This window comes from Neovison vison, chromosome 7, assembly GCF_020171115.1.
Source record: "Neovison vison isolate M4711 chromosome 7, ASM_NN_V1, whole genome shotgun sequence".
Lineage (NCBI taxonomy): Eukaryota > Metazoa > Chordata > Mammalia > Carnivora > Mustelidae > Neogale > Neogale vison.
Window position 1 is genome coordinate 192,354,529 of NC_058097.1, and position 11,736 is coordinate 192,366,264.

At 37.5% G+C, this 11,736-nt stretch overlaps 1 pseudogene; it reads right to left on the reverse strand.

Annotated features, from left to right (window-relative positions):
- Positions 1-1,542: 1,542 nt before the first annotated feature.
- On the reverse strand, positions 1,543-2,467 carry LOC122912925 (annotated as a pseudogene).
- Positions 2,468-11,736: the final 9,269 nt, after the last annotated feature.

Here is an 11,736-nt window from a genome sequence, read left to right on the forward strand (position 1 = left end):
TATGCTGAAGGAAAATTTCTATCTTGATAAAGTTCAGTTGGCCCTATTCCTTTTCCATCAGGATGGAAATGGAAGGCATTTTTCAGGTCTACATGACAAAGCAAGCAGATATGTGCAGTTTCTTCCAAATGCAGTTTTGAGGTCGCTCAACTAACCCAGCTCTACTAGAAGGGGATAAGCTCTGCTACTTTTCTCATCTTGTCTTTCCACATTGTAAGTATCTGTGATGCAATAAACATGACAACAGAAATGAAAATTTCCCCCTCTCCCTTTGTCCCTATCTATGACACGTTAAGGGAGATCGGGTGGGAGGGGGTGCAGCAGCTCCCACAGGGCAAGTATGAGCACCCTTTTTTCTTTGATTTAGAACCAAATTATCTACATGGATTTTTTTTATCACATAATTTATTTCAAATAAGATTTAGATGAATTTCCTACAGAAAATGAAGTTCAATAACAAGAAGAAAATTCTTTTTTTTTTTTAATTTCTGAAAACCACTTTTCATCTCCGTTTCTACAGAATGACAAAATATCAAATCATCATGTATATATTTCATATGCAAATAAATATTCAAGTTTCACAAGCAGTTTCACAGCTTCAGAAATGCTTACTGTATGTGACATAGTCACCATCATTCCTTTAGCCTAGAATATTTTTAATATACTTATGTTCCTATCTGTTAGGGTCCGTGATCAAAGGAGTGAGACTGATACAAAGCGAAGGTCAAGCAAAGCTTTATTTCGCGCCAAGCATCAGAAACCAAACTAACTGGTAAGGGCTGTCTCTTACAAAAAGGTGATGACGACAACCCTGGCAAGGCCTCTCCCAATGTGGCCACCCTGGACGAGGCCGTTCCCTGACAGGTCTGCTCCAGACAAGGCCTCTCCCCGGACAATGCTGCTTCTGACTAGGCCATTCACTGAGGAGGCCTCACATCAAGGAAGCCGCTCCCGGAATGAAGCTGCTCCTCAGAATGCTGCTGCTCCCGGAAGGCAGCTCAGCAAGGCCGTGGATCTGGGTGGCGGGGCTGCTGGCAGCTCTCACTGCTCTGACAGCTCTGATGGCTCTCCTGGCTCTGAGGACTCTCCTCCTCCTCCTCCTCCTCAGCCATTCAAACTAATCTTTATAGGGGTGGTTGAGCCCGGCCCACACACAGGTGGCCAATGGGATTTAAACTCACCTCAGTAAATATATGCACATCCCACTGATTGGATGTCTTCACCTGGCCTGACCAGCCCTTATATCTAGGCTTTGCAAGTAAGTTCCTCTGGGAAGGGCAGGGTCAATCTAAATTCACTGCATAGGGTCAGTCTAAGTTTACTACAACAAAATGGCTCCCTCTGGCCAACCAGGCCCTTACATTACCCAATCCCAGTTCCACTAGTAAAGCTGTCACCTTACTCATAATTCCTCAGCTTATCATCTCCGACATTCATTAAGTAAAAGGTTTGGTTTCAATGATCTGAATGATCAGAGCTCTCTGATTTCAAGTTCATTTTTGCTCTTGCATGAAGATTTCAGCATTTATTGAGTAGGACAAGTCAATTGTGTTTTTCTTCTGAAAATATCCTTTGACAGCAAACCCTTCTCATGGCTTTTTTCATCTCTGTATTTCTCAGGGTGTAGATTAGGGGATTGAACATAGGCGCAATGATGGTGTAAAATAGAGCAAATATTTTGTCCTCAGGGAAAGTGGTAGGAGGTCGAAGGTAGGCGAAGATTAAAGGTCCAAAAAAAAATAGGATCACCACAGTGATATGAGACCCACAGGTAGAGAGAGCTTTGCGTCTTCCCTCAGCTGAGCGATTTCTTAAACTCAATAATATAACAACATAAGACCCAAACAAGAGAACAAAGGTTACTAAAGCGATCATTCCTGAATTGGCAACCACAAGGATACCAGTGATGTAGGTATCAGTGCAGGCAACTTTCAACAGAGGGAAGATATCACAATAGTAGTGATTGATTTCATTGGGGCCACAGAAGGGCAACCCGATTATCAGAGAAAACTGAGAAAAAGAATGGAGAGCCCCACCAGCCCATGCAGCCAAGACTAGGAGATGGCACCTTGTCCTGTTCATGATAAGCAGGTAGTGGAGAGGTTTGCGTAGCGATCAAAGGCCATGACTGTAAGGATTAAAACTTCAATCATTCCCAGGAAGTGCAAGGCAAAGACCTGTAACATGCAGTTATCATAAGAGATGGTTTTTTTAGCCAATAGCAGGTCACCAATCAGTTTGGGTGTCATACAGGAGGTGTAGCAAATGTCTATAATGGATAAGTGGCTGAGGAAATAGTACATCGGTTGGTAAAAGAGATCACTGCATCGAACAGAGACAAGAATTAGGAGATTTCCAACCAAGACGGAAACATAACAAAATAAGAAGAAAACAAAGCAAAACTTTTGTATGTTCTGGTTATAGGAAAGTCCCAAGAAACATCTGAGATGTTTCTCTGACTTTCCATAAATTGTGTATTATGCACAAATAACTGAGTATCTGAAAAAGAAAAAAAATTTGGATGAAAACATTGACAATATAAACACAATCATATAAAATCTACTAACAAAATATAAACCTAATTCAACAAATCGCAATGGCTAATTTATAAATCAATATTATTACATTTTTTCCCTTTAGGAATCATAACTGATTTTGTGATGATTTTTTAATTTTTTTCAAATATTCACTTATTTTGAAGTACAAAAATACTTTTGATTAAATTTTGAAAATATAATGATTTAAAAATCACCATTTTCTAACAAGAAATTGTACCACTGTTATTTATAACCTTTAGATAGTAGGGACATTAATTTATGCACAAAATTTATTTTGCATATTAATTTCCATTGTGTTATTCACAGCTGGCTTTTGTTCTAAGTAGTTTCCCCAAATGATATGGAACTTCCTCCTAAATTGGCTAGAGACAGAGGATGGAGGAAGGTAGTTGTATTTAAAAAAAGAGAAACAAAAATCCTGAGCTTAAATTGTGAGTTGGGTGATTAGGATTGCAAATAGTATTCTTTGAACTATAAGGGTGGTTATGGGGTGTGGATTATAATTTGAGCTCCAGAAACCTATCTTTCTAGCTATGTTATAAAGCAAAAATAGTTGGAAAAAGAAAACAAAAAGTAGATTTCTTTTGTCAGTAAATTTTGAAAAATAATTTGAAAAATATGTATATTTCTAACTTATATTTTAGTGTAAAAGAATGTTTGAAGGTAAACTCCATAGCCATTAAACTTAATAATGTAATAAAATAAGACACTAAATAAAATTTAAGACATTCTAGTCTCTCTCTTTTTTTTTTTACTTTATTTATTTATTAGAGACACAGTGAGAAGAAATAGAAGTAACAGAAGTAGGGGGAGCGGGAGAGGAGAAGGTAGACTTCCTGCCAAGCTGGGAGCCTAATGTGGGGCTCCAACCCAGGACCCTGGCATCATGAAGTGAGTCAAAGACAGGGGTTTAACGACTGAGCCAGCCAGCAACCCCACTAGTCTCCCTTTTTAACATGAAATGATCAAGTTGTATCCTCAAAATTATATATAAGTTATAGTTCTCCCATAATTTAATGTTTTTCTTATACCTTCTAGTATATTGTCACAATTACAGTTGCAAATAATAACTAATTTATGAAACTACAATATTGCATTCCTTTAAATAAGTATGCATAAATCCTGGAACTGAGATAAATTTGAAAATACTTATTAAATAATAAGTAAGTCTAATTATGAGAGTTATTTAAATATTAAAATATTCACCTATTCCCACCACAGTCTTTTCAGTGTAGAAGGAACAGATTAAGAAAATTCAAATGAATTTCCCAAATGAAAGAGCCAATAAACTAAAATATTTATAAATTATATGTCCTAATTCTTATTCTTTCAGTGTGGCTTCCCACAGGAAAGGGGCATGCATCAGAGAAGACAGCAGTGGAGGAATTACTACAACTTTCCTCTCTTGAGAGATGACAGACTGCAAGGTCACTGTAAAATATCCCACAATAGTTACAGGAAAATATGTGATGTTGTCACATGTCTCTGTTTTGAAATCCCTTCACAGCATCAGGCTTTCAGATTCCCCACTACAGCTGTTACTGTTCCAATCTGTGTACTCATGGAAGTATCATCACTCTGGGAGGCACTAGTAGAATAGCAATTTGACCAACTTCCTGAAGAAAAAATTTAAGCAAGGGAAATACATGACTTTTTTTTTTTTTAAATCTTCAATGCATTAAACATAAAAATGAAGAACATCATTTGTAACATCACTAAAGCAATGCAGACAGAATTAGAAATGATGGGGAAGGAAAAGTAAGGTAGAGGACAGACCACTTTTATTCATTATTTATACACTGATGAGGGAGCAGAAGGCTGGCTGAGGACAAAGCAAAAGGCTGACACCTGGCAATCTCCCCCTCACCCCCACTCCTGGGTGGGACCAATGTGACATTCTTTAAGAAAGTCCCAACTATCTTAATGTTAATGGCTTGCTAAAAGGAAAAGACAACCTTGTTGCCTGCAAGACCTCAGGTATCAGGTACCTTGTAGATCCTCTTTAGCATATGAAAGTTCTATTGAAACGTCCCTTTCTTTTACCTTCCCCAACCCCATGGTACATAACCTGCCATCCCTCACAACCCAGGGCAGCATCTATTCCTGCCCATGGGTTCTGTCCCTGTGCTTTAATAAACTGCCTTTTTGCACCAGAGATGGCTTAAGAATTCCTTCTTAGCCTTCTTCTCCAGACCTCACCCCACTGAACCTCACCTAGATTCTAGAAATTCATCACTACACTAAATTTCTAAGGCTGTTGGTCACTTGGAGGCTGTCAACATTCAGCTGTTTGCATCAAGTGAAATAACCTGAACTGAAGTGAGGTGACTTTTGGGTTTCAATCTTAATATATAAGATTTATTTAAAAGCTGATATCCAAATCTAAGCAGATTATAGGAAATAAAAATAAAGCATGAATTTAGATAATTGCCACACCTTATTCCCAAAGTTTTCTACATTTTCCATTCTGTTGCCATTTATAATGAAATTTTACCAGAAATAGAACTGCTTTGGATTTCTCCATTCACACAAGCAGTTCTCACTGGTACAAGACACTGAACCTTCTCATCCTGAGCTTCAACCTCTGTAAACTCTAATCTCAACCCAACACCCAAGTGATGAGGGAACAGGAGGCTGGCTGAAGACAAAGCAAAAGCTGGCACCTTGCACCCCCTCTCCACCAGCTCCCCTCGGTAAATAGTTAACTTGCAGAGATCACAATCCTGATGGACAGTCTCCCTTGGTTTACAAATGTCCTAGAGATCTACAAACAAAGAAGTTACCTTATCAATAGCACAATTTCCAGAGGCAAATAACTCACTTCCTCAAGACCTAAGTAAAGTTAAATTTCTTCTAAACCCAAATCTTACTAACAAAGACACTTGATAGCAGAAATGTGAATGGCTTGCCAAAAGACAACATTGATCAGGCCAGCAAGGCCTCTGGTATCCTGGCACCTTGTAGGCCCTCTTTAGCATATGAAAGTTCCCTTGAAACATCCCTTCCCCTCACCTTCCCCCAACCACAAGGTAAATAACCTGCCATCTCTCACAACCCCGGGCAGCAGCTCCTCCTGCCCATGGGTTCTGCCCCCGTGCTTTAATAAACCACCATTTTGCACCAAAGATGTCTCAAGAATTCTTTCTTGGTCATTGGCTCTGGACCTCAGACCACCAAACCTCACCTAGGTTCTAGAACTTCATCACAAGGAAAGAATGATGAGTTTATGAAACAAAATGGCCAGGGAAAATTGAGACTATGTAACAATTATATATTTTTTCCTTAAAATGTACAATCTCTCTCTTTGAATGACAAGATTAAGAAGTCAATTGTCCTCCAAGCAGACATACATTCTGAATCAATTCTCTGGAAATAAACAAACACAAAACTGCAACAGAGATTTTGGGAGGACAACAGAAGAAAAGGTCAAATGGATAATGTTCTGGTGGCAAGATAAAATTGAACTGGTGAAATTGTTGGCTACCTGGGGGAGTTTCTTAACACTTAATTTTATTTTTATTTTTATTTTTTCTAAATATATTATTTATTTATTTGACAGACAGACATCACAAGTAGGCATAGAGGCAGGCGGGGGGGGTGGCGGGGGGAAGCAGGCTGCCTGCTGAGCAGAGAGCCAGATGCAGGGCTAGATCCTAGGACCCTGGGATCATGACCTGAGCCGTAGGCAGAGGCTTTAACCCACTGAGCCACCCAGGTGCCCCTTAACACTTAATTTTAAGTAAACAGTCTTTTACCATGCTACCAAAATTAAATTGAAAAAAAAAAAAAAAAAACAGTTTGTAATTTTGTAGTCTGCCTAACAGTCCTGTTCTCTCCTTATGAGTTACCACCAGCTTTGTAAAACCTCATTCTCCTAGGTCAACCAGGGTGAGTATATACTAAATATATACATTTCTATTGATGTACTCAACATGTGCCTTACTACAAACTTACTTTACCTGATTCAGGTGAATCTAAAAAATTTGAAGAGGTGTTAATTTCAAGGATGGTATTTTCTTCAAAGATTAGAGGTTGGAAAGTCACTGGCAGCCTACAGATTTTCTTATTTTTACATGTATTTTTCAAAAACACAAATTCTATCTGTAATATACAATAAAAGCTAAATATTGTTTTTTTTTACTCTTGCTTAAATTTTAATACCACACTAGAAAGTATAATTGTTAAGATAACAGAATAAATGTCAAATAGATCTAATGAGCCTAAAACAGGAGGTTATAAGTGCGATTACCTGAGCATCAGTTGTGCATGGTCTTCAGGTTTTCAGTTAGTCAGGAAAATGTCTTGGTCACACATATGCCCCCTTTAGTTACATAGTTTGCTAACCCTTCACTGACATTTACATCTGAAAATGTGAGACTACAAAGCACTGATTCAAACAAATCTCAGTAAAATCTCTAAAAATACCTATTATCACTTTCCTTGAATTTGTAGGAAGGAAGGTCCTATCCTTTTTCAAAGTGGGTGAAAATATAAATATCACTGCAAACTATCCTGATTCACGGAGAAATGTGTGTCCATTTCACAAGAAAGGGATCTAGGACTTGAAATGTGGATATAATTCCCTGACCCCTGTCCATATTTACAAGTAAACAAGAGCATTTTGGATTGTCTGTAAAGCATCCTACATATCTATGCCCTAGAAGTCAGGTCTTTCAGGTGTATGCCTGCAAGTCATTTGCTCTTCAAGAGCCAAATACAAACTGAGAAGAGATCATAAGAACTTTTTGATTTTGAAATTTACAGACATTGTTTTTCCAGAAGTAGTTCTTAAAAGATCCTCAGCCAAGAACACTAATCAATTGTCCAAACATATATTCCCTAGCCTACTGGGAATTTTCAGGCTTTAAATTTACTTTCCACTTTTGTATTAGCCAAACTCTGGGCACTGTGTCTCTAGAGTTCACTATTGTTATTCAGATCCAGAGTAGTTAAAGAACTTCTGCCTGTTTTGGCTAATTTCTTCTTCTGAAAAGTAGGAGGGAAACATGTGTAACCATGAGAGCATTGGTTTGTTTTAGAGAAATCTCTTTTTCTACAGCGGAGAAGGTAAAAAAATCAGAGAGAGAAATTTCCAGAGTCCCAACAAGAGTCATTAACGAAAGAAAAATGAGATGAATAACAATGAACAAGCCAATGACCTGTCACACCACTATTCTCCTGGACCATTAGCCACACACAATAGTAATTAACTCTCATTGCTGCAATGGAGGGTTGGATTGTTAAAAAAAAAAGTTAGCAAAATAAATTAAAAATAAAATAAATCCCCACTCTTATTTGTAGGTTGAAAAGAACTCATAGGTTTTGTTGAAAAATATTGGAAAGGATAACCAACAAAATAGGTACAGCTCTATTCTCATTACTACCAGGCACTTTTCTTTGTGTGGTTCAGTGCTACAAGGTACACAGACTCAGAATCCTGTGCACTGAAATTCAGGTGGCCTCCCTTCTTGGAAGGCAGATATGCTCAACACCGTATGACCAGTGCAGGTGGCCTCCCTTCTTGAACAGAAAATCCGTATATGTGTGTACTCATATGATTTCAGATAATCAGTGTTTTATAGCATCCCATCTAGAACAACTCACATAGTAAACTAATCATAATATTTATAAACATTTTTAAATTCCTGTATGTTAATCACTGTATTAAGTATTTCAAGTACATAAACTGATTTAATTATTAATTTTTTTCCCATGGGAATTATTGCCCTTATTCCTCAAATGGAGGGAAAAAAAAAGGAATCTTTTAGAGATTAAATAGCTTGCTCAAGATAACAGAGCTGGTTTCCAAAATAATAGCAATATATCTGGTCTTTATAACTTCTGTAGATCTAAAAGGTATGGCAAAATTACATAAAGGTTGGAAGTAGAGAAATGGAAGGAAATTTTTGTAATGCTATTACACTATGCATAAAGTGGTATCATAAGAATGCTCAACTGATTCAAGGGAAGAAGAAAAGAAAAGAACAAATAGAATTAATACAGATGTATTACAAGATGATAAACCTACACTCCAATATCAATAATCACATTACATGGAAATTGTAGAAGCAGTAAAATTAAAAGGTCAAATAGGATACAGCAACAAAACAAGCAAAAAAAGCCACGCAACCTAACTCTACTCTGGAAAAAGAAAAGTATGTATTTTATATATGAAGATACAGATAATAGATTAGAGGTAAAGGGATGGAAAAGATAAATAATGCTAATGCCAATGAAAGACAGAAAGCCTTTCAATTATCAGAGAAAATTTAAGAGTAAAGAATATTACAAAAGATAAAAGAAAATTCGTGTCATATGATAAAAGGGCCAACTAATCAAGGAGACATAACTACCTAAATGTTTATGACCCTAATAGCAGAACTATCAATTCATAAAACAACAACTTATAGAATCTTAAGGAAAAATAGACAAATTCACAATATGGTTGAATATTTCAGAACAAATTTATTAATAATTAATGGAACAAGTAGTCAGAAAATCAGGAAAGGTATTAGTAGACTTTTTAAAAAATATTTAATTTATTTATCAGAGAGATCACAAGTAGGCAGAGAGAGGGGGAAGCAGGCTCCCCGCTAAACAGAGAACCTGATATGGGGCTTGATCCCAGAACCCTGAGATCATGATCTGAGCTGAAGGCAGAGGTTTAACCCACTGAGTCACCCAGGTGCCCCAGTATTAGTAGACTTAAGCAAAACCATCAACTGGCTTGACTTGATTGTCTCTATGAAATACTTCATCTGACTAGCAGAATACATATTCTTGTCAAGTTGGCTCAGAGAATTGACTAGGATACATCATTTTTTCTGGTCCATCGAGTAAGTCTCAATAATAAAAGGACTCTAACCTTTCTAAGTATGTTCTTTGACCACAGTGAAATCAAATGAAAAATATTAAAAAGAAATCTAGAAGATTTCCAAATATCTGGAAATTATATAAGGCACTTACTTCTAAGTAACCTCCTGGATCAAGAAGAAATCAAGAGGGAAATGAGAAAGTAGCTTTATATGAATGAAAATAAAAACAAAATATATCAGAGTTTGGGGTCCTGGTAATACAGAACTTGGAGGGAAATTTATTGCACTAAACATCGAGACATGAAAAGAATAAAGGGTTCAGATTAATGTCCTCAGCCTCCAGGTTTAAATTAGAAAAAGAAGAGCGAGTTAAGCCAGAATGAAAAGAAGGAAGTAATGAAGATCAAAGTGAAAATCCATGTAAAATAAAAGAGAAAAACAATAAGGAAAATTGAAAGCAAAAAATTCTGTTTGAGAAATTCAATAATGTTGATAAACCTTTGGCCAGACTGATTGAGAGCAAAGGGAAGAAGACACAAATTACCAGTATCAAGAATGAGAGAAGTGACATCACGACAAATTTTGCAAACACTGAAAGAGTAATCAGAGAACAGTATAAGCAATTTTATGTCTAAAAATTCAACAATTTAGGGGCGTCTGGGTGCCTCAGTGGGTTAAAACCTCTGCCTTCGGCTCAGGTCATGATCCCGGGGTCCTGGGATCAAGCCCCACATCAGGCTCTCTGCTCAGCAGGGAGCCTGCTTCCCTTCCTCTCTCTCTGCCTGCCTCTCTGTCTACTTATGATCTCTGTTTGTCAAATAAATAATAAATAAAATCTTTAAAAAAAAAATTCAACAATTTAGGGGCACCTGGGTGGCTCAGTTGGTTAAGCCTCTGCCTTTGGCTCGGTCATGATCCCTGGGTCCTGGGATCAAGCCCCTCATCAGGCTTCCTGCTCAGCAGAGAGCCTGCTTCTCTCTCTCCCTCTGCCTGCCACTCTGCCTACTTGTGCTCTCTCTCTCTGTCAAATAAATAAATGAAATCTTTGAAAACATAAAAATAAAAAGAAAAATTCAACATCTTAGATGAAAATCTTTAAGATGGGCAAAAGATTGAAAAGACATTTCCCCATAAGACACTGCACTCTTTTCACCGTGTCAAGTAAGTGCGTGCAAATCTGCTCAATATCGCTAGCTGTTTATGAAATGCAAATTAAAACTGCAATGAAAAGCCAGTTCACACCTTGAAAGATGGCTAAAAATAAGAAAATTTGTATAGGAAGAGTGGAAGAGAAGTGGGAACACTCATAACCTTCCTCTGGGGATATAGCTTTGAAAAGACAGTTTGGTGGTTTCTTCACATGTGAAACATACAGCTGCATATGACCAACCATTCCACACCTTAGGATTTACCTGTCAGAAGTGAAGCATACAGTTCACACAGAAACTTGTGCATAAATCTCTGCAAGCAGGTTTGTTTGTAGTAGCCCAAACTGGGAATGAGCCAAATTCCGAAGAGCAGAACTGTGGAATTTGCAGGGTAGAATCCATGCAGCAATGAACAGGGAATGCACATCTGATGTGTGTAATGATATGGATTAATATCCAAATAACCATATGGAAAGAAGCTAGTGAACATAGGTTATATACTGCATGATAAATTTATGTAAAAATCTAGAGAACACAAACTAATCTATAAAGACCCAAAGCAAATCACCAGGTATCAGGGAAAACTTTTCAGAGGGCTGGATACTCTCCCAGTCTTGATTATGGTGATGGAGTCACAGGTTTATACTTATGTCCCAACTTAATCAGATTGTACATGCTAAATATGTGCAGTGTATTGTAGAGCATTTATACTTCAATGAGAGTTTTAGAAGTAACCTAGGACTGAAGAAGAATACCCAAAGAATGAACTTGGAAGAGGGGTACCCTCCCCAAAGTTGGGATTGGAAGAGTAGAGGTTGAAGCCGTGACCAGAACAGTCAGTCACCCAGCAAGTGGGAAGTGCTTTGGGAAGGCAAGAGCACAAACTGTTGTTTTTCTGATCATTTTCTTCCAACCACAACCCATGATGTTGTGGACAGGATCTTTCTTTTGTTTTTCTATGCTTTATCTCACAAGTTAGATAAGATAGCCTAATTTAATGCAATTTTAGGCTTACAAATACGCCTACTACTTCTCTCATTCTCCGTTCTACCTGGAATCTATCTTCCTTCTCAGACTTTCTCCCTTTTTAATGAAAGCATTCTGTACAACTTCTTTTACTGAGCATAGATTTATAGTCAGATCTTGGTTATTTTTCATTGTTGTTCCACTGTACTGAAAAATCCTCATTTTACTCTTCTTGAAAAATTCAGAAGT